The sequence below is a fragment of the Hypanus sabinus genome, chromosome 4 (genome assembly GCF_030144855.1).
Source record: "Hypanus sabinus isolate sHypSab1 chromosome 4, sHypSab1.hap1, whole genome shotgun sequence".
In the NCBI taxonomy this organism is placed as follows: Eukaryota; Metazoa; Chordata; class Chondrichthyes; order Myliobatiformes; family Dasyatidae; genus Hypanus; species Hypanus sabinus.
In genome coordinates this window covers 62490670-62517771 of record NC_082709.1, presented here as the reverse complement: position 1 = coordinate 62517771, position 27102 = coordinate 62490670, and the positions used below count along the sequence as shown (strand labels likewise).

Sequence of the window (27102 nt, the reverse complement as noted above, 5' to 3'; positions counted from 1 at the left end):
GCTCTGGAACATCTGGACAGTGAAGATGCATACACCAAAATGCTCTTCATCCACTACATCACAGCATTTAACACCATCATCCCCGCAAGAGACAGTGTAACTCTAAATTCCTGGGCAATATCATAAAAGATCTGTTCTGTGACTGGCACATAAAAGCCATTTCCAAGAAAGCACAGCAGCATCTCTATTTTCTTAAACATTTGCACAAATTTGATAAGTCATCTAAAAGTTTGACTTCTATAAAACTTCTACAGATGCACAGTGGAGAGTATCCTGAATAGTTGCATGACAGCCTGGTACGAAAACACCAGGGCACAAGGATGAAGAAGCCAAGAAAAAGTGACACTTGCAGCCCATTTCATCACAGGAAGAGCACTCCCCACCATTGTGCACATCAACAAAGAGTAGTGCCACAGGAAAGCACCAAAGAACCCCACCACCCAAGCCATGCTCTCCTCTCACTGCTACCATCTAGGAGATAGAAGAGCTATTGGTCCCATACCACCTAGCTCAGGAACAGTTATTACCCTTCAACCACTACGATCCCGAATCAGTGTGGACATCTTCACTCACAACACTGAATTGATCATTAAACACAACCTATGGCATTATTTTCAAGGACTCAATTACTCTCGATATTATTTATTTATTTGGAGTTTGCCTTCTTTTGCACTTTGGTTACTTATCAGTCTTTGTATGGAGTCTTTCAGAGGTTCTGGTGTACTTCTTTGTTCTACTGTGAATGCCTGCAAGAAAATGAATCTCAAGGTAGTATTTGGTGATATATACACATTTTGCATACCAGAGTGAGATAGGTCAGCAGGTTGAGTGGTGTTGCAACAACAACTTTACACTCAGTAAGGTCAAGGAATTGACCATGGACTTCAGGAAGGGGAAGTTGAGGGAACATGCACCAGTCCTTATCAAAGGATCAGCAGTAGAAAGGGTGAGCAGTTTCAAGTTTCTGTTTGTGAACATCTCTGAAGATCTATCCTGGGCCCAACTTTTGGATACAATTACAACGAAGACATGACAGCGACTATATTTCATCAGGAGTTTGATGAGACTTGGCATGTCACCAAAGACTTACACATTTCTACAGAGGTACCATGGACAGCATTCTAACTGGTCGCATCACTGCCCGGTATGGAGGGGCCACTGCACAGGATCCAAAAAGGCTGCAGAAAGATGTAAACTTAGCCACTCCATCATGGGCACTAGCCTCCCTAGCAAAAAGGGCAGCATTAATCATTAACGACCCCATCACCCAGAAGATGCCCTTTTCTCACTGCCACCATCAATGAGGAGATACAGGAGCCTGAAGTCACAAACTCAGCATTTCAGGAACAGCTATTTCCCTCCGCCATCAGATTTCTGAATGGACATTGAACCCATGAACATTATCTAAATATTTTTTTGCTCGCTTTTGGCACTACTTATTTAATTATTTTTCAAAATATGTTCTCATTGTGGGGTGGGGAGGATGTACTTGGTGGTGGGATCACATTGGACATGGTGGAAGTTACAGAGAACTATGTGCTGGATGTGTAGGTTGGTGGGGTGGTAGGTGAGGACAAGATGGAGCAGGAGGATGGGGTGTGAGCAGACGTGTGCAAAATGTAAGAGATGCGGGTGAGGAGAGCGTTGATGGTGGAGGAAGGGAAGCACCTTTCTTTGAAGAAGGAAGACATCTCATTAGTTCTGGAATGATGTTATGGAAGTAACTAACTTAATTCACAATATTGTCTTTCATTATTTAAAATCTATAGAGCTTTTGGGGTAATTTAGTTTTCAGTTGATAAAGAACTAGTGGTGGTTTTATTCCTCAACTCGCTACACCATACTCCAGTCCAGTTGGTGGTGGTAAGGCAGCTTTAAGTTAGACTGCCAACTGCCATTAAAGCCTTATCCTGAGTACAGATGCAGCAGAAAAGGAGCAACTGAGAGAAGGGGATGGCATTATTACAAGTGACAGGGTGGAAAATTTTTCTGCTAGTGCTAATCTGTGATCAACTATTAGGTTGTACTTACAAACAAGAACCAAGTTTCTTGGTTTATCTCCACAAGGAAACACCTTAACCATTCTATCAAAATATTCATAAATTTGCCTTCATGCTCTCACTAGCTGTCAAGCATTTCTTTTATAAAAACCCACTGCTTTAGGAGTAACAGTTTCCAATCTTTATAACCACACTTAAAAGCATTTATAGGAGCACTCTAAAATCCCAGTTGCATAAATACCTTGACTTCTGAAAGTTTTGATAAGGACTTAAAAGATAAAAGTACAAAATACTCAGGTTTACCAACAGTTGCACAGAATTGAAATACTCATCCTATAGTTAGGCAATCACGTGATTCATGAGCATTTAAACAATGCAAAAAAGGAAGAATGCACTTACAAAAAGTGAAAAGCAGCTAGATTTTGTACCAGTATGGGGTGAGGACTTTTCCAAAAAAAAGTTCATGTCTCTTATCTGCTCAAATATTTATATGAACATTCAACATGTTTCATAAAAATGTCATCTGTTTGTTATTCCAGATACAAATTTGCAGATGCATATATGTTGCCACATTTCCTCTTCAAATAATATTTTGCTCCTAATATTTTACTCTGGATATTTCAAAGACATGAAATAAGAAATGTAAGATCTTTATTTCAGACCCTAACTTTCTCCAGCTTATCTGTCATATCTTGAATTATACACAGTTAACCAAAACATTTTTTTAATTTGTCTTTATAAGCTTGAAGTGAATAGATGGCTTCAGGTGAAAATATAGTTGAAAAGAAATTTTCAGAGGAACAGGGAAAGAACAGGAATGGCTGTAAAGAGTAACTGGACAGCTCTCTAAAAGGAGATGCAAGAGGTTGCAGTTGCTTGAGCAACAAGCAATCCGCTGGAGGAACTAGCAGGCTAAGCAATATTGTGGAAGGGACAGAAGCAGGGAGAAATTGATGCTTTGATTCAAAACCTTGCATCAGGGCAAGAGTAAAGAGAGAAGAAAGCCAGTATAAAGAGCAGAAGAGGCTGTGGTGAATCAAAGAGGAAGTGATAGATGATGGGCAGACCAAGCCAGGGTGCTGTGGAGTTGGGAGAGAGAAGCAGGTGGATGATAAATGGAGGCAGACAAAAAAGGGAGAGATGGAGCCAGGTGTAGGGAAGAGGGGGAGAAAGTGGAGACAACCAAGAAGATAATCAAGAATGTAGAAACTACTAGTTCTGGAATCTGACAAGTAAGGGAGGTGATAATGGGAACCAACTTTCAAAGAACTTGCAGACGTGATAAATTGTATCTCCTCTGTCTGTGCTTTTTGATTTTGTTATTGTTAACTGGATGATGAAAAGCAGAATTCAAACTGGTATCTACAGTCTAATCCATTCTCACATGTTCCAGTGCAAATTTCTACATAAATTTAGCAAATGTACTTTCTTCACAATGGATCAAAAATGTTCAGGCAACCTACCAACACACACAAAATGCTGGAAGAACTCAGCATGCCAGGCAGCATCTATGGAAAAAAAAGTGTACAATCACTGTTTTGAGCCGAAACCATTCTGCAGGACACCTGAAACATCGACTGTACTCTTTTCCATAGATGCTGCCTGGCCTGCTGAATTCCTCCAGCGTTTTGTGTGTGTTGCTTGGATTTCCAGCATCTGCAGATTTTCTCTTGTTTCTTTTTCCCACGCAACCTATGGCAGTTTTCATTCTACTATCTATTAAAATTATAAATGAAGCTCTAGTGACCCTGGCAGTGGTAGCTAAGAAATAACTGGATGAAATGTTTAAAAATAGAGAATGCTGTAAGCACTCCAGGAATTCAGTTATCAGCTTTTTGTGTAACCCTCACCAGGATCTCAATTTATAAAAGTGTCTTCAAGTCACAGTGGAGAGTTGGTGGAGATTACACACAAGTGAGAAAGAGAGCTTAAAAATAAAGCAGGTTAAATTGGTGCAATTGTGGCGGCTCATTTCCTAGCGTATGCGAACCGACTCACAATTAGATAGCCTACGGGGGTTTGCGAGCACAGAGCTTTGGAGCCTCTTCGCCATGGGGGGCCGGTTGACAGAGGCTTAAAAGTGAGGCTGAAGTTTTCGAATAAAGTTTTTCCTTCGACTGCAGTTACCGACTCCGTGTCGTAATTTTAGCGCTGTTTGTAGCACACCGCTACAATTGGTGACCCCGACGGTCCAAACGATTTTTGGACCAGAAATGACCGACGCCGCCTCTGTTCATGCGGTTTCGTTGACACTGCCGGGTTTCTGGACACAGCGCCCGGACCTATGGTTCCAGCAAGCCGAAGCCCAATTCCACGTTCGCCGGATCACCTCAGAAGACACCCGCTACTACTACGTGGTGGGCTCCCTCGACCAGGACACAGCTGCCCAGGTCGCGGAGTTCGTACAGTCGCCCCCGGCAGACGGCAAGTACACGGAATTCAAAGCCCTGCTCCTCAGGACTTTCGGACTCTCACGGCGCGAGCGGGCTGCCCGTTTACTGCACCTGGACGGCTTGGGCGACAGACCTCCATCGGCTTTAATGAACGAGATGTTGTCTCTGGCCGAGGGACACACAGGCCTCATGTTTGAGCAGACATTCCTGGAGCAGCTGCCCGAGGACATACGCCTGCTGCTGTCCGACGCGGATTTCAGTGACCCCCGGAAGGTGGCAGCCCGGGCGGACTTGCTGTGGAACGCCAAAAAGGTGAGCGGGGCGTCCATCGCACAGATCTCCCAGCCACGCTCCCGGCAGCAAACCAGTCCAGGCCCGGCCGCAGAGCCCACTAACCCCCGGCCCAATGACCACTGGTGCTTCTACCACCAGCGGTGGGGCGCAGAAGCCCGCCGTTGCCGCCCGCCCTGCAAGTTCCCGGGAAACGCCAGGGCCAGCCGCCGCTGATGGCTACGGCGGCTGGCCATCGGGATAGCCTCCTGTATGTGTGGGATAGCAGGTCGGGACGCCGCTTTTTGGTCGATACTGGGGCTGAGGTCAGCGTTTTACCTCCGACAAGTTACGACACTCGCAGCAGGGCACCGGGTCCCCCCCGAGGGCCGTGAATGGCAGCACAGTAAGGACCTATGGCACCCGTCAGGTGCAGCTACAGTTCGGCCCCAGCCAGTTCACGTGGGACTTCACACTGGCCGCCGTAGCCCAACCGCTTCTGGGTGCGGATTTTTTGCGAGCTCACAGCCTGCTGGTTGACCTGCCCAGGAAGAGACTGGTACACGCCGAGACCTTTCAGACGTTCTCCCTGGGTGCAGCCCAGTTGCCGGCCCCTCACCTCGGCTCCATCACGCTGTCCGACAACGACTTCACCAGGGTCCTGGCGGAGTTCCCATCGGTTCTGGCACCGCAGTTCACAGCAGCCATGCCCAGGCACGGCGTACAGCACCACATCCCGACACAGGGACCACCCCTCCATGCCCGTGCTCGGCGGCTTCCCCCGGACAAGCTCCGACTGGCGAAGGAGGAGTTCCAGAGAATGGAGGAATTGGGGATCATCCGGCGGTCCGACAGCCCCTGGGCTTCCCCCCTGCACATGGTGCCCAAAGCGACGGGGGGCTGGAGACCGTGCGGCGACTACCGCAGGCTGAACGAGGCTACCACACCGGACCGCTACCCTGTGCCGCACATTCAGGACTTTGCGGCAAACCTGCACGGCGCCCGGATCTTCTCCAAGGTCGACCTTGTCCGAGGGTACCATCAAATCCCGATGCATCCTGACGACGTCCCCAAGACGGCTCTCATCACCCCGTTTGGCCTCTTCGAGTTCCTCCGCATGCCGTTCGGCCTGAAGAATGCCGCACAGACGTTCCAGCGGTTAATGGACGCGGTGGGACGGGACCTGGACTTCGCGTTCATCTATTTGGATGACATCCTCATAGCCAGCGGCAGTCGTCAGGAGCATCTGTCCCACCTCCGTCAACTCTGCGCCCGACTGAGTGAGTACGGTCTTACAATCAACCCTGCCAAATGCCAGTTCGGACTTGATACCATTGACTTCCTGGGCCACAGGATTACTAAAGACGGGGCAACCCCTCTGCCCGCTAAGGTAGATGCGGTCCGCCACTTCCCCCGACCCACCACGGTCAAAGGCCTTCAGGAATTCGTAGGTATGGTCAATTTCTACCGCCGCTTCCTCCCTTCAGCTGCCCGGATCATGCGCCCCCTGTTCGCCCTGATGTCGGGTCCGAGCAAGGACATTACCTGGGACGAGGAGTCCGCCGCCGCTTTCGTTCAAACGAAGGAAGCTTTGGCTGACGCCGCAATGCTAGTACATCCCAGAATGGACACCCCTACCGCCCTCACAGTGGACGCATCAAACACGGCAGTCGGTGGGGTGCTGGAGCAGCTCATCGCAGGTCGCTGGCAACCCCTGGCGTTTTTCAGCAAACACCTGCGGCCACCCGAGCTCAAGTACAGTGCTTTTGACCGGGAACTGTTGGCGCTCTACCTGGCAATCCGGCATTTCAGGTACTTCCTAGAAGGTCGGCCCTTCACCGCGTTCACGGACCACAAACCGCTTACCTTTGCGTTTACGAAAGCATCCGACCCCTGGTCATCCCGCCAGCAACGCCACCTGTCCTACATCTCTGAATACACAACGGATGTCCGGCACGTCTCGGGTAAGGACAATGTCGTGGCGGATGCGCTCTCTCGCCCTACCGTTCATGCCCTTTCCCAAGGGGTAGACTTTGAGGCACTGGCAGAGGCACAGCAGGTAGATGAGGAGATTCCGAGTTACAGGACTGCAGTCTCTGGTTTGCAGCTCCAGGACTTCCCCGTGGGCCCAGGTGAGAGGACCCTACTCTGTGACGTCGCCATCAACCAGCCCCGTCCGGTCGTCCCCGCAGCCTGGCGGCGACGTGTTTTCGACTCCATTCATAACTTGGCGCATCCCTCCATCCGGACAACTGTCCGGATGGTTTCCAGCAGGTTCGTTTGGCACGGACTCCGCAAACAGGTCAGTGAATGGGCCAGGACGTGCATGCACTGCCAGACGGCCAAGGTTCAGCGGCACACCAAAGCCCCACCGCAGCAGTTCCATCCCGCCCACCGGCGTTTCGACCACATTCATGTGGATATCGTGGGCCCCCTGCCAGTGTCGCGCGGAGCGCGTTACCTCCTGACTATCGTGGACCGGTTCACAAGATGGCCAGAGGCGGTCCCGCTCACCGACACCACCTCCGAATCTTGCGCCCGAGCCCTGATCGCCACCTGGATATCCCGCTTTGGTGTACCAGCCCACATTACCTCCGACAGAGGCGCCCAGTTCACCTCCAGCCTGTGGTCAGCTATGGCCAGCCTTTTGGGGACTCAGCTGCACCACACCACTGCCTACCACCCACAGTCGAACGGGCTAGTGGAGCGTTTCCACCGTCACCTGAAGTCGGCCCTCATGGCCCGCCTGCGAGGAGCCAACTGGGCGGACGAGCTTCCCTGGGTCCTTCTCGGCATCCGCACAGCGCCCGAGGACGACCTGCACGCCTCGTCGGCCGAGTTGGTATACGGCGCGCCCCTGGCCGTCCCCGGGGAGTTCCTACCAGCCCCGAGGGGGCAAGAGGAAGAACCCGCTGCAGTCCTGGGCAGACTTCGCGAGAAGCTCGGTAACCTGGCCCCCATACCCACTTCACAGCATGGGCGGCACCCGACCTGCGTACCCAAAGACCTACGGAACTGTAAGTTTGTGTTTGTACGAAGGGGCGGGCATCGGCCACCGCTGCAGCGGCCATACGAGGGGCCGTTTACGGTGCTCCGGAACAACGGGTCCAAGTTCGTGCTGGACGTTGGGGGGAAGGAGGAGGTTTTCACGGTGGACCGCCTCAAGCCGGCCCATGTGGACCTGGCGCAACCGGCCGAGTTTCCGGCGCCTCGGCGCAGAGGCCGACCTCCCAAGCAGGTTCTGGCCCAGGCTGTGGACATTGGGGGGTGTATCGCCGGTTCTGGGGGGGGGGTTATGTGGCGGCTCATTTCCTAGCGTATGCGAACCGACTCACAATTAGATAGCCTACGGGGGTTTGCGAGCACAGAGCTTTGGAGCCTCTTCGCCATGGGGGGCCGGTTGACAGAGGCTTAAAAGTGAGGCTGAAGTTTTCGAATAAAGTTTTTCCTTCGACTGCAGTTACCGACTCCGTGTCGTAATTTTAGCGCTGTTTGTAGCACACCGCTACACAATGATATATACCAGGGGAAGGAACACTTGAACCTTGGCTGCTAACAGAAGGGGGGGGGGGGGAAACCAAGCAGTTACTAAAGATGCAAACCAATTGGCAGATTGATTATCAACATAGTAAAGCATCTCAAACCACAGCAGCATTACTAAACAAAATTCAACACAAAAATGTTATTGGAACATAACCAAAAACTTGAAAAAGCTTGACTACTCACAGATTTACAAAATGTTTACTGCCTGGATATTTCATGATTTCAAATACCTCTATTGGATCCCCTTCTAACACACTGTTTCAAAGAGAATTCTTGATTCTTCACTCTCCAGAGTATAACTGAAGTCCCTCAGGCCTGAGGTCGTTACAGTGAAACTCCTGCAGCTTCTCCAATGAATTCATGTCTTTCCTAAAATGAAGTACTAAGAACTAGATACAATACTCCAGTTGAAAGTGAACCAGTATTTTATGCAGACACGGTATATTTTTCTCAACTTAAAACATCACTGTTCACTTCCCTCTACCGATGCTGCCTAACCCAGTGAGTGCCTCCAGATTTGTTTTCTGTATGGTTAGGCCAGGGGTCAGCAACCTTTACCACTGAAAGAGCCACTTGGACCCGTTTCCCACAGAAAAGAAAACACTGGGAGCCGCGAAACCCGTTTGACATTTAAAATGAAATAACACTGCATACAACGTTTTGTTTTGCCTTTATGCTATGTATAAACAAACTATAATGTGTTGCATTTATGAAATTGATGAACTCCTGCAGAGAAAACGAAATTACATTTCTGCATGCAACAAAAACATTTTGAACTCCGAAAAAAAGACGTTGGGTTGAAGGTTACTTTTAAGTAAAATACTCAACGTCTATTTGAGTCCTTCTTGTATTTATGAAAAACGCCAAACTTAAATTTGCCGCCAGCAGCAAACCAAAAATAACGTCAGCCAGCTGTCAACCTGAGAAATAAAAGGACTCTTTCACTGAACACTGAAAACATATGAATATACGTAAAATAATAGGCAATTAAAATATTTATCATACTTGTTCAGGTTGACTCACACCTGACAATGCAGTCGTATTCAGTAGGGATGAATCGATGCTTAGGGGAGTGACCGGGAAGGATAATGTGTTTTTTTCCTCTCTGAACTCACAGAAGCGTTTCCCAAATGATGTTTGCATTGCGATGATTGCAGAATGTAAATACTCCGAATTTATCATGTCGTGACCTTGTTTGAACTCTCTCAAATTGAGGAAGTGAGACAATGTGCCTTTCTGTAAATCTCTGGCAAGCACTGTCAACTTGTGCTCGAATGCCAAAACATCCTCCAACATGTGCAGGGCTGTACGTCCTTACCCCTGAAAAGCTGTGTTCAGCGTGTTCAGGTGCGCTGTCATGTCTACCATGAAGTGTAGCTTTTCCAGCCACTCTGGCTGTTCCAGCTCAGGAAAGGTGAGCCCTTTGCTGCCCAGGAAAGTTTTCACTTCTTCCAGACACGCGACAAAGCGTTTCAGCACCTCCCCTCTGGACAGACAGCGATAAAAACACGTTGTAGCGGTGTGCTACACACAGTCAGTAAACTGCAGTCAAAGATAGCTTTATTCGAACTAAACAGCCTTGCTTTTAAGCCTCCCTCAACCCGCCCCCCCATGGGTGCGGATGCTGCAAAAGACACGTACTCACAAACCCCCGTAGGCTATCTCCCTTAGCCTGAACGCTGGCTAATTGTGAGCCGGTTCGGATGTGTCAGGAAATGGGTCGCCACAACGTCTTATTTAGATTGTACAAGATCACCATAATCTTCAAATTTAGAATTACATTTCAAAAACTAACAAACTAACATAAAATACATTTTAATTAAATATTGACCAATTATTTCCCAAAGCAACAGGGAGCCGCAGCACAGATGTAAAAGAGCCACATGTGGCTCCGGAGCCGCGGGTTGCCGACCCCCGGGTTAGGCCATAAAATTATAACATGTAGGTGCAGAATTAGGCTGTTTGGCCCAACCAGTCTGCTTTGCCTTTCAATCATGGGTGATTTATTTTCCCTCTGAACTCCGTTTTCCTGTGTTCTTCCTACTAATCAAGAATCTATCAACCTCTACTTTAAATAGATCCAATGACTTGGCTTCCACAGACGTCTGTGGCAATCATTTCCACAGATTCATCAACCTCTAAAGAAATTCCTCCTCACCTCTATAAGAAAGGTAAATTCTTAGTTCCAATATTTTATGAAGATTCATTATATATTCTTCATTCTTGAATTCCGTGCTTTATTTAGACCAGGGGTTCCCAACCTGGGATGCCTGCACCCCCGGGGGTGCAAGATGGAATTTCAGGGGGTGCGACAAGGAGTGGCTTGTGTCCTTGAGTGACAAGTCACAAGTCATCACTCAGCCAGCTACCAGTGTGCCTTCAGAAGTGATAGTAACATTTGTCCCAAGCACACTCCAGTCTCCCGCTGCCCGAGTCAGCGTTAAGGATTCTCATTAGTGTTACCTGGGAAGTTACAGCTCAGAGTTGAGGAGTCTCATCAGTGTTAGCTAGAAGGTTACATCTCAGAGTTAAAAATCATCTCATAATGCCAAAATCTTTATACATCCTGAATCAACCATCAAGTAGTGACTTTGTGTTAAAACCAAACCCACAGACAGTAGGTAAATTATTCAATTATAAAATATTAAAAAGCTGCATTTTGTTAAAAAGCAGCTGAAGTCATTCATTCATATTTGTCTCAATGCATTACAGAAGTTTTTGAATTTCAAAGGTTTTTTTCTCTTAATAGGTTTTTTTCTTGAATCATTGATAATTTTGAATTGTGTTAGTTGAGGAGGTATCATGGTTAACACCAAGGACTTTGAATGGTGTGATGGGAGTTCATATCTCCGGTAATCATCAGAAATAGGTGTGTAAATTCAGTAGAGAGTAGCTTAATAAGTCACGTCACGTACCCGTAGCATTTCCACCTGACGATATATCTTGGCGTAACCGCAGATATTGTTGTAATATAATATTCAAAAGCGTATTTCTCTCAATACTTTGTTATAGGTGTGTCTAGTTGAGTAAAGCAGTCATCCCTGACTTAGTCAGATATAGCTTTTCTCATATTAGCTCATATTTTTCTCTTTACCCTTAACCCTTCATCTTGTCAAAAAGAAGGAAATGGAATGATGACTATGTGTGCTTTGGTTTCACTTGCATAACAGGAAATGATGCTTGCAAAAACCCCAGTGCATTCTTTGTAGCATTGTGTTTTCCAACTCAAATTTGAAGCCATCCAAGCTTCAAGAACAAGCATGGCAGAGCTGATGTTGAAGGACATGATGTTGGGTCATTGAAAATCAAAAGAGCTCACTTTAATTCACAAGGAACTCTTCCAAAATTAGGTTTTGTTTCTGTTGAAAAACCACTACTTCTTGCTTCATACCAAGTGCCATATAAAGTGGCCAAATCCAAGAAGCCCCATACAATTGCGGAAGATCTCATCAAGCCATATGCACTGGAAATGGCAACAATTATCCTGGGCAAAGAAGCAAGAAAAAAATTTGAACAGGTGCCCCTATCAAATAATGTCATTCACAACCAAATCAGTGATTTGAGTGAAGATATTTTGGACCAAGTCATCTCAGATGTCAGAGCTAGTCCTCTTAAAATCCCTATTCAGTTGGATGAGTCAAGTGATGTCTCCAGTTATAGTCAACTCATCACATTAGTGAGGCATGTCAATGATGGTGCTGATTTCCTGTTTTGTAAAGATCTGAAAACAAACACAACTGCAAAGGATGTGACGCAGCTGGTGAAAGACTTCTTTGCCAAACATGATTTAGATATCAAAGTCATTAGTTCTATGTGCACTGACGGGGCACCTGCAATGCTTGGAAATAAATCTGGCTTTTCTGCATTGATGAAAAAGGAGATTCCAGACTTGCAAGTTACCCATTGTTTTCTTCATCAGCATGCTTTGGCATCAAAAACATTGCCTTCAAATTTGAAGAAAGTCCTTGATACTTGTGAGAAGGTCATCCACTGGATCAGGGGGCGTGCTTTGAACCATCGCATCTTCAAATCATTTTGTGAGGATCTGGGAAGTGAGTATTCCGTTTTGCGTTTTCACACAGAAGTCCGTTGGTTGTCACGAGGACAAGCTTTAAACCGCTTCTTTGAACTGCGGGAAGAAATCAAAGTTTTTCTGGAGGAGCGTGAATGTGATCTGGTTGGGGCAATGGAATCACAGGAATTCGATTCGCCCAAATGCTGGTTTACTTAGCTGACATTTTCACTTGTATGAATGACCTGAATGCTTCTCTTCAAGGAAAAGGGATAAACATATTGAAGGCTTGTGAAAAGTTGAATGCCTTCAAAGGAAAGTTATGTCTTTGGCGTCGAAGGATGGAAAGGGGCAGTCTCTCAAATTTTCCTTCACTAGAAGAGATGGTTGATGATGCTGGATCCATAACTCCTACTGTGCGTGAAGAAATTGTGGCTCATTTGGAAATGCTGCCAGAATCGTTTGATGGATATTTTGCTTCTGGAGACATGAAGATTTCAGAAGAATGGATCATGAATCCATATTGATGAAGAGCTGAAGGAAGATCTTACAGATTTGCGGACAAATCGAGCTCTTGAAATGCAATTTGAAAGCAAGACTCTGGAGTTTTGGTGTGTAGCACTGGATATGTCCCAAGACTTGGTGATAAAGCACTCTGTGTCCTCATTCCATTTGCAACAACATACTTGGGTGAATCTGGATTCAGTTCTCTTTTGTCAATCAAGACAAAATCTAGGAATCGCCTGAATCCACAGGCAGACCTATGGATTGCAGTCAGCAAGAAAGTTCCACGTTTTGACAAAATCATGAATGCGAAGCAGGAGCAAAGTCATCATTAAATTTTATGTTCATAATTGGGATTGATTTTACAGTTTACAATTTTTTTCTGAATAAATTAGAATCTGATTGCTCAATTTATATTTGCATTTTATGCACTGAGTTAAAAGCTTATTTTTTTTAAGTTCAATTTGTTCACCCACAGAATAGTATGTGGTTTAATTTGTGGTTCAAAAATTAGAAATTAGACTTCTTCATCTTCAAATGTGATATTACTTTTGTAGGGGGTGCAAACATTAATCAAACATTTCCTAGGGGTGTGGGGCATAGAAAAGGTTGGGAACCACTGATTTAGACAGAGATAAGTTTTTTTAAAAAAACATAATTTTCATTTTCCACAATCTAAACACATTTTCCGAGAATTAGCTTATTCTAAACTAAATTGTTTTCTCACCTACACACACACAAAAAGCTGGAGGAACTCAGCAGGCCAGGTAGTATCGATAGAAAAAGAGTAAACAGTCAACGTTTCGGGCCAAGGCCCCTCATCAGAACCTGAAGAAGGGTCTCATTCCAAAAAGTCAACTGTTTACTCTTTTCCATAGATGCTGTCTGCCTACTGAGTTCCTCTAGCATTGTATGTGTATGTTGCTTGGATTTCCAGCATCTGCTTTATTTTCTCACCTTCTCAGTTCTGTAAATGGTCTCCAACCTGACTCATTAATTCTGTTTCTGTTTCTGTTTCCACAGGCATTGCCTATCCTGGTGAGCATTTTCTATACTGTATTTTCCATTTTCATCCTATATTACCAGCACTTGCAGTTATAACAATTAATCCCCTTGTACTCATCTATTCTCCTAGATTTCTTTGTCTCATACTCAATTTTATGATTTTATGATACAAAAAGGTACAAAAAAAACTATTCATTCTGATGGTCATGCTGATTGATCACAAACGCGCTGTTAAATTTGTGCTCAGTTTCTCTGGGTTTATGAGAAATGTGATGCAGCTTTCCTATATAAAAATGCATACACCAAAGCAAAGCAATGATCTGTTTATTGATTATGCACAATGACCCAAATGACCAAATTAAATAAAGCAAATCCTGCCTCAACCTGTAAGTTCCATCAAGTATCAACAACATGCCTACAAAAGCAACATAGTCAATTTACAGCAAGCATTCTTCTTCAGACATTCATTTCATTCAAACATGTGGCTGCCCTTTCACCAAGGACATTAACTTGGTAGATCAAGTTACTGCATTAAAAGAATATGCACCTTATGTTCAATTCAATACTACATTACCAAATTAAGAGAATAACTGCAAATTCACTGGCATCCAGTTTAGCAGTGAATAGACTTCAACACTGTTGTGTGCAATAAGAAAATTAATAAATGTACTACTGGAAAATTTAAGTGTATGGGATGGAAAAAGAATATTTTAACAAAAGTGTACCTCACTAATCAGAGCATTAAAAGTAATGGCCAAGAATTTATGATTAAATCAAGGCACTTTGTTAAGTAAAATTAGCTGGGAAAGGATCCAGAGAACGCCCAAAAAAATCCACACAGGCTTCAGGTCCAGCGCTAGCAGAGAATCAAGTGACAAAATTCACTGTATAAAATGACAATGAAACAGGAAAACAAAATGATTTCACACAAAACATGAAGGAGCAGAGTGCAAATTATAAGTGATTGCAAGGAACAAATCATATCTGTTAGAACACTTCATGTCATAAATTCAATCCGTGGAATTACTTATCTTCAGTTTAACAGATGTTATCTTATTGTGAACTTTAATAATTGACTAACTAAGGTGAACTGTGACAGAGTGCAATGCCTTAGGACCAAGATTCCCTCTTAATATAGAGTACACTGCAATGTACAGAAAGATCATAGGTCTTAGGGTTAGCCTCATCAACAACAACGATTAGACAGTGTACAGAGAGGAGCTAGAGCAGTTGGTAAAATGGTGTGAGCACAGCAACTTGAGTCTCAACTTGGGCAAAACCGAAGAGATGATTGTGGATCTTAAGAAAGTGCAGGCTGACTACTCCTCACTGCACACACACGGCCCCTCCGTGGAGAAAGTAAGGAGCAGTTTCTGGAAGTGCACGTAACAGATGATCTCACCTGGTCTCTCAACATCACCTCTTGGTCAAAAAAGCACAGGAGTGTCTCCACATCCTGAGAGATTGAGGTGAATGAGGCTACCCCCCCCCCCCCAACACCCATTTTAACCAATTTTTACAGGAGCACCATCAAGAGTGTCCTGACTGGCTGCATCACTGTTTGATATGGGGATTGCAAGGCATCTGCTGAGAGGATCATCAGGTCGCCCTTCCACCCATGAGAGATATTTATCAGGAATGCTGCACACATAAGGCCCTTAGCACTGTCAGTGATACCTCCCATCCATTGAATAATCTTTTTTGACCCCCTACATCAAGCAGGAGGTACCGTAGCATTAGGATGAGAACTGTTAGGATGGGAAACAGCTTCTTCCCACGAGGTCAAAAGTCCACTGAACTCCCTGCCACCACTCAGGTTCCATAACGTATGAAGAGCCAGTAGCATTATAGTATTTACTTTTTGAAATGCACCTTATTTGTACTGTATATTGTAATGCACCTTAATATTTGTAGCAATATTGCTTTATGTGTTGTGTGTGAGTTAGAGTACTGTGTTGAACACCTTGAGGTCATTTGGTGTTATACATGTGTATGATTGAATGGCAATAAACTTGAAGTTGATACACATTGAAATAAATTATGGATATATATTTCTGTACAATGTCCTGTGTATGTTACTCAAAATGGGTTTTTTGGTTTGTTAAGAGCAGGAATGCTTCTTTGATAAGTGTTTCTCTCGCACTTGTTTTGCTTTATACTTGTTGATATGGTAATTGTATACATTTGTTAACCAATGGGGAATGTTATTTTGTCTTGTGAGGCTGGGAACTTGGGGGAGGGGTTTTCGCAGGCTTTTTGGGAGAGAGCGGGAGGAAGACGTCGAGGAAGGTGGACGTGCGCTGCACTGCTCGGAAGACCACCGGGGGTGGTCCTAGGTGCGAAGACGTGGAGGTCGGAGGCAAGCGACGAGGGGTCGAATGGTTCGATGTTTGAGCTCCAACAATGTGCACTAAACTGACTGAACTTTGATAAGTTTGCGCCTTTTTGTTTGTTTACCTTGCATATATATTGTATTGCCTAATACTCTTAATTTTAGTAAACTCTTTAAAGCGTATTTCATAACGGTATTCATTGTGGGTTTGATACTGTGGGCGGGCGCGAGGCATAAACTCGATTCTCACAGCACCTGCGTGTATGGGCGGTGGGATTGGTGTGTGGCTGGATCTCCTTTTCCCCTAGACATATACCAGCCTGTTGGGTAAGTGTTACATTTGTGGGGGCTCGTCCGGGATTGGATTGTCAGGGGCTGTGGAATCGCGCAGGCAGCAGAGCGGAGATGGACAGAGATAAGATTGTTAGCTGGTGTGAATTTGAAGGTGTACCAGCGCAGTATGCCTGTGCAGTGAGCGGATTGAATTTTCAAGTTTCGGGAGACGCGATAGTGCAGGGCTTAAGTTCGGTGAAGGGTATTGGGCAGGTAGAATTGGTAGCTAGACGGTGTGGTAAAGAGGTAGAGTCTACCTGGGTGTTGGTTCGTACGAGTGCTGATGTCAGGACATTGGAACTGCCAGCGACGGTCAGTGTTCCGTGGGAGGCTCCACACCCTCTCCAAGGATGAGGCTGAGGAGCTAGAGCTAGAGGTGGACCCCAGAGAGGTGCCTGGCAATAGTAAAGGGAGGTGGGAGGAGGGAGTCGTGACTAAGCCCCACTCCCCAGGTAGGGTGGAAGCCTCGGAGCTGGCAGCCGCACTTAATTCCCTGGTTGGAGTGGCCGAGAGGCCACGGCTGAAGCTGGGGGTGTTCTTCGGAGCTAAGCCTACTCTGGACGGGGAGGTGGACTATGAGACCTGGATCGAACATACGTCTTTGATGTTAGAGGAGTGGCCAGGCTCGGAGGAGGAGAAGAGGCAGCGATTGGTGGGAAGTTTGAGGGGTTTAGCAGCCAAAATAGTCCGGGAGTTGAAAGCTGAGAAGCCTGGGGCCTCAGTGGAGGAATGCCTAGAAGTTTTGGAGGGAGCGTTTGGGTTGTCAGGGGAACCCTGGCTGCTTTTAGCAGAGTTCCAACGCCTGGAATAACGGAGAGGGGAAAAGCTCTCCGAGTACATATTTCGGATGGAGGGGATGCTTAAGGGGTGCGGGCCTACGGCAGCGATCTTCAGCGATATAGGAAGTGGTGGCTGGGAGGAGGATTGACAACCCCCTGGGGAGTAGGGAACCCCCTCTGGAGGGGAGGGACAGGGGAGGTACCCACACCCGGGGGCGACCAGTGCAGTGGGTTGGGAGCAGGAGCCATCCTGGGAGAGGAGGGGCAGCAGGCAGCGTGTGCTTTAACTGTGGGAAAGAGGGGCAATTCAGGCAGGACTGTGGGTGGCCGAGGGTGTGCTATAGCTGTGGAGTGGAGGGACACTTTAAGTGGGATTGTGAGAGACAAGGAGTCCCGCGGAGGTCAAGCCCCCCTGCGACTAAGAAGGGAGAGGTGTCAGGGAAACTTAGGAGAGGCTCAGTGAATGAATGGACTAGAGCCTCTGGAGGAACATGTTCCCAGAGATCAGCCGGAAGACCACCGGGTGCTCACGCCTCTATTCCGGATGGGCTGGTAGGACCCCGTGCCAGCGTGGGTCTACGGAGTTTACACAAAAGCCATTCTTGATACGGGATTGCAGGTGACCTTATTGTACCAGTCTTTCTACAATCAATATCTAAAGCATTTGCCCATAACCCCATTTGACGCCCTGCAGATTTGGGGTGTGAGCGAGGGTGACTACCCGTACGATGGGTACCTATCGGTGAGATTGGAGTTCTCGGAGGGCGATGTGGGAGTGTCTGAAGCTATTGAGACGTTGGTGTTGGTGTGTCCTGACCCGGTGGAAACCGGTGGTGCTGCCCTCCTGGTGGGGACTAACTCCCCCGCTGTGCGACGGCTCCTGGGAGTTTGTAAGGAGAAAAGGAAGGGGGACCAGAGACAGGATACTGGAACCCGGCGGAACCTTTTGGCTCAAGATGGGATGATCGATGTGAAGGGGCGTTCCGATCTTTGAAAAGGGCACTGACCCAGGCCCCGGTGTTGGCTTTTGCCGATCCCCAGAAGCCCTATGTGCTGCACACGGATGCCAGCCGAGAGGGTCTAGGAGCTGTTCTGTACCAGGAGCATGGCAAAGCATTGAGGCCGGTAGCCTTTGTCAGCCGAAGCTTGTCGCCATCGGAGAGAAACTATCCCACTCACAAGTTGGAGTTCCTGGCGCTGAAGTGGGCGGCGGTGGACAAGCTGGGCGATTACCTGTATGGAGCCAAGTTTGAGGTGAGAACGGATAACAATCCCCTCACTTATATTTTGACTTCGGCGAATCTGGATGCCACAGAACATCGGTGGCTGGCGGCCTTGTCTGTATATGATTTCAGCCTGAGGTACCGCCCCGGAAGCAAGAATGTCGCTGTGGATGCTTTGTCACGTTGGGAGCCGGGGGAACAGGAGAAGGACGAGGAGTGGGAGAGTGTCCCTGCCCCTGGAGTGAAAGCGATGTGTCAGTTTGCTATCACCGTGAAGGCCGAGGGAAGAGGGAGGATGGAAAGAGCCATGGACCACTTGGGGGTTTTTGACGACGCCATACCCCTAGCTTACTGTGACCTGACCGCACTGCAGACTAAACAGTTGCCGGAACTGAGTCCGGGGGAAGTGGCAGCTGCTCAGCAAAATGACCCGGGCATTGGCACAGTGGGGAGAGCGGTCGAGAAGGGGGATGTGGCGTTGTCTGAGAAGGCAAAACACCCATTCATGCCTCTGTTATTGAAGGAGTGGTCTCGGTTAAAGTTAAAGAACCAAATCTTGTACCGGGTAACGGCACCTCCAGGCCAACCCCGCGGTTGGCAACTGGTCCTGCCGGAGGAATATCCACAGGCTGTACTCCAGGCCTTACATGATGATTCTGGACACTTGGGGGTGGAAAAGACCTATGGATTACTCAAAGACCTATTCTACTGGCTCCGGATGAGGGGGGAAGTCGAAGAATACTGTAGGGGATGCAGTCGTTGCATCCGGAGGAAGACCCTGCCAGCGTCGGCGGCTCCACTGTCGCACTTGCAGGGGCGGGACTTTGAGGTGCGCCTTATCCATAAATTACTGACTATGCTTGGGGTTGAGAAATCCAGGACTACCCCTTATCACCCACAGGGAGATCCTCAGCCAGAGAGGTTCACAGGACCCTGTTGGATATGCTCGGGACGCTGGAGATTGGGCAGAGAAGTAGATGGAGTCGTCATATTGAACAATTGGTTCACTGTTACAATTGTACTCGCAATGATGCTACAGGGTATTCGCCCTATTATCTGATGTTCGGGCGGGAAGCGAGGTTGCCAATTGACTTGTGTTTTGGGGGTGAAGTGGGTGAATTACCCGGGAAGTCCTATCTAAAGTATGTGTCAGACATGAAGAGGGAGTTACAGTGGGCGTACGAGTTGGCTGAGGCGGCAGCTACCAAACAAAACCAGAGAAATAAGATGCGGTATGATCGAAAGGTGAAGTTTGTCCAATTATTGCCGGGCGACCGGGTCCTTTTACGGAATTTGGGACTCCCTGGTAAGCACGAGCTGGCCGATCGATGGGCAGCCAGCCCCTATGTAATAGAGAGCCAGATGCCGAACTTGCCAGTTTACTGGGTGAAACCTGAGGATGGGAAAGGGCCTATCAAGGTACTCCATCAGAATCACCTGCTGCCCTTGGGTCAAGTGGTGCAGGTGGATAAGGAGCCCGAGAGGGAGGTTGTGCCTAGTACAAGGACTCTGCGAGGGTGCGGAGAAAGGGAAGAGCCCGCTGCTGAAGAGCGGGGATGGGTCCCTCACCCGGGAATGGCTACCAATTTGGAAGAGGACGACTCAGATGAGTGGGCCCTGTTCCCATTCGCTGGCGCTCCAGTACCAGAAGAGGAGGCTCCTGGCCCTTCCCATACTGAGTTGGGTGAGAGGAGGGAAGGTCTTGAAGGTCAGATGGAGAGGCAGCCAACACTGGGGGGAGAGAGGGTGGAACCCGAGCGTGAGCCGGAGAGATTTCAGGTGAGGGAGGACCCCCATGAAGAAGGGGGTAAGGGTCTGTCAGGTAGACCTGGGGAGTCCGAGACAGTGGGTTCGCAGGTGAAGTGGGAGCCCAGTGGGGCAGAAGGAGTATGGAGATCTCAGAGGATTAGGCACCCCCCCCCGGAGCAGTTGACATATGTGGTGCCCGGAGAACCAAGTGTGATTTCTACTGCTCTGGGTAGTTATGTCGCTGTTTTCTGCACCTGGGTTGGGTTTTGTGTGTTGCAAGAAGCGTTGGGGAACTCTGGTAATGCCATGAGGGCATGACATTTGCTGGTGTGGAGAGAATGTACAATGTCCTGTGTATGTTACTCAAAATGGGTTTTTTTGGTTTGTTAAGAGTAGGAATGCTTCTTTGATAAGTGTTCCTCTCGCAGTTGTTTTGCTTTATACTTGTTGATATGGTAATTGTATTCATTTGTTAACCAATGGGGAATGTTATTTTGTCTTGTGAGGCTGGGAACTTGGGGGAGGGGATTTCGCGGGCTTTTTGGGAAAGAGCATGAGGAAGACGTCGAGGAAGGTGGACTTGCGCTGCACTGCTTGGAAGACCACCGGGCGTGGTCCTAGGTGCAAAGACGTGGAGAGTCGGGAGGAAGACGCCGAGGAAGGTGGATGTGCGCTGCACTGCTCGGAAGACCACCGGGGGTGGTCCTAGGTGCGAAGACGTGGAGATTGGAGGCAAGCAACGAGGGGTCGAATGGTTCGATGTTTGAGCTCCAACGATGTGCACTAAACTGACTGACCTTTGATAAGTTGGCGCCTATTTGTTTGTTTACCTTGCATATATATTGTATTGCCTAATACTCTTTTAATTTTTGTAAACTCTTTAAAGTGTATTTCATAACGGTATTCATTGTGGGTTTGATACTGTGGGCGGGCGCGAGGCATAAACTCGATTCTCACAGCACCTGCGTGTATGGGCGGTGGGATTGGTGTGTGGCTGGATCTCCTTTTCCCCTAGACATATACCAGCCTGTTGGGTAAGTGTTACATTTCAATAGTATCTGCCTCCACAACAGCAAAGACCTGGATTTTTATGGCGTCTTTAATATACAACATCCCTTGTAGGAATGCAATCAAACAATATGAAAATGCCAAGCCGAAGTATTTCTCTTTGTTCTTGTCCTAATGTTATAGTACCTCCTGCTAATGGCTGGGGGTCAATGTGACAAAGGGTCATCAAAAGCTCGATTAATAAAGCACATTTTTAAGGGGACAAGTAGGGAAACAAAGGAACAAAGGAATTGTGAGAAAAAAAGGCAGTGGAGATAGGGGAATTAAACAAAGATAAAGTGTTAGGGAAAGGAAAACTGATGAAAAAAAATATAAATCATTAATTTGTGGGGAAACCAACAGACATCAATGAACAAAATGGCAGATGAGTAGCACTATGGAGGTTAAAGTTCAGAGTTCAAAGTAAAATTTATCAGAGTACATACATGTCACCACATACAACCGATACTCTTTTTCTCTGAGCATACTTAGCAAATCTATAGAACGTAAACAGGGTCAATGGGCAACCAACTGCAAATGCGATTATAAATAACGAGCATGAAATAACAAGATAAAGAGACCTTATCTACTCCTCAATTTTTTTTCTCCAGTCCTACTGGGTTTTGGCTCGAAATATTGACTGTACTTTTTTCCACAGATGCTGCTTGGCCTGCTGAGTTCCTCCACCATTTTGTGTGTGCTCCTCAGATTTCCAGCATCTGCAGATTTTCTCGTTTGTCGCATGAGTACAATTATCCCCTTGTGTTCAAGAGCCTGATGACTGAGGGGAAGTAACTGTTTTTGAACTTGGTCCTGAGGCTCCTGTATCTTCTACTTGATGGCAGAAATGAGAAAACAGCATGCCCTGGGTGGTGAGGATCTTTGATGATTGCGCTGCTTTTCATGTAGATTTGCTCAATGGTTGGGAGGGTTTTAACCATGATGTACTGGGCCAAATCTACTACCTTTGTAGGATTTTCCACTTAAAGGCAATGGTGTTCCCATGCCAGCCTGTAATACAGCCAATCAGTACACTTTCCACCTTGCCAAGGCTTTTACAACATGCCAAAACTCCACAGACATCTGCAGAAATAAAGGTGCAGTTGTGCTTCCTTTCCAATTATATTTATATGACAGGTCCAGGACAAGTCCTCTGAAATAGTGACATCTAGGAATTTAAGGTTACTGATCTTTTCCACCTCTGATCCATCAGTGATTACTGGCTCATGTACCTCTGGTTTCCCTCTCCTGAAGTCCACAAACTGTTCCTTGGTCTTGGTTCAATACAATTGTTAAGAAAGAGGGTGGGGGCGTGGAGATATGTCTCCACCAAAGGAGATGTCAGGCCCTCCGTCCATCCACTAGCCTGCAAGGTGTCGCACCTGCTGAGCTCCCAGATCAGGGTCACGTGAAGCCACGGGAGCAGATAGAGGACAGTCATATGAGCTGCTGGTGCATATCTTAAGTCCATTATGCAACCACTAACACCAGGCAGACAATCTCTGAAGAGCATTGATAACGGCTGGGTCACTCATCTCATAAGGACACTGCTCAGAAGGCGGCAATAACAAACTACTTCTGTAGAAAAATTTGCCAAGAACAATCATGGTCATAGAAAGACCATGATCACCCATATCACATGACATGGTACATAATGAACAAATGGACGACGAAGCATGAAAGCAGCGTATAATGCAGAGGGGTAAAAAAAGGAAGAGTGAACTTCAAAACTCTCCTGTAATTTCTGTGCCTTGGCTAAGCTCAACAATGTGACAGCCTTCAAGTGGTACTGTAATTCCATAAGCTTCACTGTCCAAATTGAATGACATAATCCAGACAAAGTGGCATCTAATTATAACTCCCACTTCCTACATTGAAAGTCTGGTTTTTCATTTTCTGAAACAATACAAATCCAAAGAAAAACACCTTTCTGATACAAGTAATATCATTTTAAAGCACATCACTAACAATATGGTTCCCAGGTTGAGCAATGTCATACCTGTTCATCACTCTTTACCCTTGTTGCAGATAAATTCTGTCCTACTAATAAACACATCTAAGGGTTTTTAAGGTGCTTTCCTAATATTATAATCCGAGAAAATGTGAATTCATTTCTCACATCATTGACAATTCTGTGTGAACACAAGTTGGAATTCCTCCCATGAGATCAAAAATAATAAGAATGTTCTGATAAGACTACACAACAGCAACATCAATGACTCCACTCACACTTACATCACAGACTATAAATTCATCAGCATTAGTTATCAATAAGACTGTAACATGCTTGAATACATTCCAGGAGATTCCAATACATACCTTAACCAGTTGTCCTACACATTCATCCTCACCTCTCTCACCGACTAGAAAACCAGTTCAACTAGATAATTGCATACTGTCAAATGGGTCCCTTTCCCCTATTCCAATATTACAGTCAACAAAAAACAAGCCTCTTTTTAAAACTGCATCATTGTCTCCATTACATCACATTGTCTGCACAAAGCTAAGGCTTAGGATTAATATGTAATTACTGAAGAATCCCATGGTAAGACATGCCATGCATAAAACCTCCAAGTAATACAGTCACCTTCAGATTCAGAATAATTTTCCAATTTGCTGTGCATTAGAGTTCCTGTCTTTAAGAATTTACATATATACTGTACATCAACAGGAAATGGAAAAATCACATCCTTCCAGTGTATATAGAATGAGCAAACTAAAAATACACCAGTAAAAAAAATTAGAACAATCCAGTGATATCTTTGAGAGGATTTAATTACGGACACAATTTAGATTCCTCATCCAGGGAAGGTGGGCAGTGCAGTAGTTGGTGCTGAGGGGAAGCAGAGAGTGGAGCGCGAAATGAGGGGTCAGAAGGTGACCAGTGGTGAGAGCGAAAGTGAAGGGCGGGAGAGGATGAGCAATTAGAAAATGAGTTGCGAGCGCTGAGAGGGTTGAAAGTGTGGGGAGGGAAAGCGAATTAGTTGAGCGGGGGCGGTAGAGAAGTCTGGGATGTGCGTGGCTAACGGGGTGCGGGTGTGGTAATAGGATACCAGCAAAAGCCTTGGCAGCGAGGGAGAGAGCTCCGGCATGCATCCTAAAAAAAATAGGCTTACCTGGGATCCTCATTAGGGATGAGGCTAAAGGTGAACAGTTGAGGAGGGAGCAATAACAGAGGAGCAGCGGAGAGGCGGAGGCACCAGGGAGTCAGTGGTCAGTGACAAAGCGACACCGGGTGACCGTGCCGACCTCGCTCATTGCCGCCCATTCGCCTTCCCTCATCCCTTCCTGCGACTCACGACACTCACCATCCAACTCTGTCCTCCTACCAGTCCGGTCCCCGGTTTCGGATCGCTAGTCAGATCCCGCCACGGGCACCGAAGGACTTTCAAAGCAGGACGGGGCCTTAGCAACCAGCGCAGATGCCAGTCTGTCGCTCTCGGCGTCATCAACCTCCGACCGTCAGCTTCGCCGCTCCTACCCGATACTGCTGACGTCATCACATGGTGACGGACGAACCCATTTTCTTCTCGAGTTGGCCGGATGCTCGCTCAGCTCACCAGCCAATTAGTTACCAGTTTAACGGCATTTGCGAAAGTGTCTGTCCCTTTCAAGAGAGGAAGAACTTAACAAAAGTCTCTGCTTTCTGCAGGTGGAGTTCAACTGATGAGCAAGCACTTCATTCTCTTTAATCCACTGATTACAAAAATATCAGAGTCAAATAGCACAGCAACGGGCCCTTTAGAGTTCGTGCAGATCAATGGGTATCCATTGATACTAATCCCATTTTCTGGCAGTCAGAGTGGAACCTGGAACAAAAACAGAAAATACTGGAAATGCTCAGCCGCATCTGTAAGAGAAACGGTTGTTTCAGGTCGAAGATCCTAAAACAAAAATGTTAACCCTCTATACCTTGGTGATTCAATGCTATTTCATAAGTGTGCGGGGCTTTGCTTCCACCACCCCGTCAATGCATTATAGATTTTAGCTACTCTCTGGGTGAAGATCCTTAGATTCAAAATCAGATCAGTTCATTGTCATATATGCAACGAAATTCCCTGCTCACTTGAAGCTCACAAACGTAGTAATAAAAACAAGAGTAAATATGGTGATGAGTGCAAACAGAATGATGTGAAGATTGTAATGCAAATCAACAGTAGTACAAAAAGAAAGACTAAAGTGACAATAACAAAATAGCAGAGGAGTCCCAAGTACAAAGCAGCATCATGTAATGGGGAAGTGAAAGAAGTCTTATAGCAGTAGGGAATACTGTTCTTAAGTCTATTCATCTGGGATTTCAGGCTCCTGTATGTTCTCCCAGAAGGTAGAAGAGAAGAAAACAAAGGCATCCTTTATGATACTATTAACCATTCTGCAGCAACCCACCATGAAGATGGACTCGGCAGTGTTTACCACTCTGCAGATTCCATCTGTCCAGATCAGAACAGTTGCCATGTTAAGATACAGCCAGTTGGGATACTTTCTATAATGCATCTATAGATGGTAGAGAGTATCTTCATGCACAAAACCTCCTGAATCTATCAGACACCTAAGAAAGTAAATACGCTGTTGTACTTTCTTATATTACTGCATCAGACCGGTGGGACTAGGTGTTATTGTTGGTGACGTGAATACCAAGGAAACTGAAGCAGTCAACCATATCAACATTAGCTCTGTTAATGAGGACAGCATTATCATCATTGCTTGTTTCTTTAGGTCAACAACCAACTCTTTTGTTGCCAGTAATGTTCTGACATTTGGACACAAGGATTGTGATTTCGCTCCTGTACTCTATCTCATCATTGTTATTACTCTGGCCTAAACCCCATTCAAGAAAACATATACCTTCTGGTTTTATATACTTCTGCTGTGGAAAAGAGTTCGTGATCACTGTAATCCAATTTCTGACTATTCAGAAATCCCCATGGTTAACCATTGTATTAGCCCAGGTTTTGTACTGAGGGTCCAGAGGGCAAGCAGAGTATACAGGCAGAGACAGGGGTTCAAAATGGGTACATAGAGGGAACTGGGGTTGGGTCTGTAGTTGGAGTGTGAGTAAGTTTGTGACTAGAGCCAAGTGACTGAGCACTTAGGATGGTATTGAGGACCTCAGGATCTTGTTTCTGAAGAACACAAAATCTCCATGTAAATGTCATAAGTACCAGACTACATACCAAACAACCCATCTGCCTGCTTCGTCAGGCAATTCCTACCCCTTCCATGGAAGACTGCAGATCCCACATTGGCTCAATCAATCATCTCAGAACCCATAAAACTACAGGGGAATCAAGACATCCTCGTTCGAGAGGGAATGCCTAAGAAGAAAAAAAGGAGATACTATTACTGTTAACTGCAATTCATATACACAGTGAATGGAGTCAGCTGGTTCAGTCCCTCATATGATCTGTGCCAGGGAGCAGTCTCAGATCCAGGCAGAGACTCCCTCTGAACTATGAACAGAGAACAGTTGTTATTTGATTACTTCTGTGCGCCACCTGCTGGTTGACTCGGGATATTCATCAACAATGAAAAAGCGTAGAACATAGAAATAAATCCACAGCAGATTACAGGCCCATTTGCTCACAATATTGTGCCAGAAGTAAACAAGAGTGGGAAAAAGAACTTCAATATAATATATCAACAGAAAAATGGGAAAAAATTTTACAAATGGTTAATTCTTCTTCTATATGTGCTAAACATGCTTTAATACAATTTAAAATTGTACATAGAGCTCATATGTCTAAAGATAAGCTTGCTCGATTCTATTCTCATATTAACCCTCAATGTGACAGATGTCATTCAGAAGTGGCCTCATTGACCCATATGTTTTGGTCATGTCCCACTTTACATAACTATTGGAAGGACATATTTGCTACCATTTCCTCAATTTGGAATATTGATTTACAACCTCA

The 27102-nt window shown here is 46.2% G+C and overlaps 1 protein-coding gene across 5 annotated transcripts in view; it reads right to left on the bottom strand.

The window, feature by feature from the left end:
• The window catches only part of trak2 (trafficking protein, kinesin binding 2), a 106294-nt gene extending 81377 nt beyond the window's left edge, over positions 1 to 24917 (bottom strand). For 2 of the 5 annotated variants that reach the window (XM_059967258.1, XM_059967255.1), the window contains exon 1: positions 24499 to 24912. The gene's annotated coding sequence lies outside the window, so the exon portion shown is untranslated. Of the gene's footprint in view, positions 1 to 24306 lie in introns of all 5 variants that reach the window. The other 3 variants (XM_059967256.1, XM_059967257.1, XM_059967259.1) reach the window with 3 other exon arrangements.
• Between the last annotated feature and the right edge of the window lie 2185 nt (positions 24918 to 27102).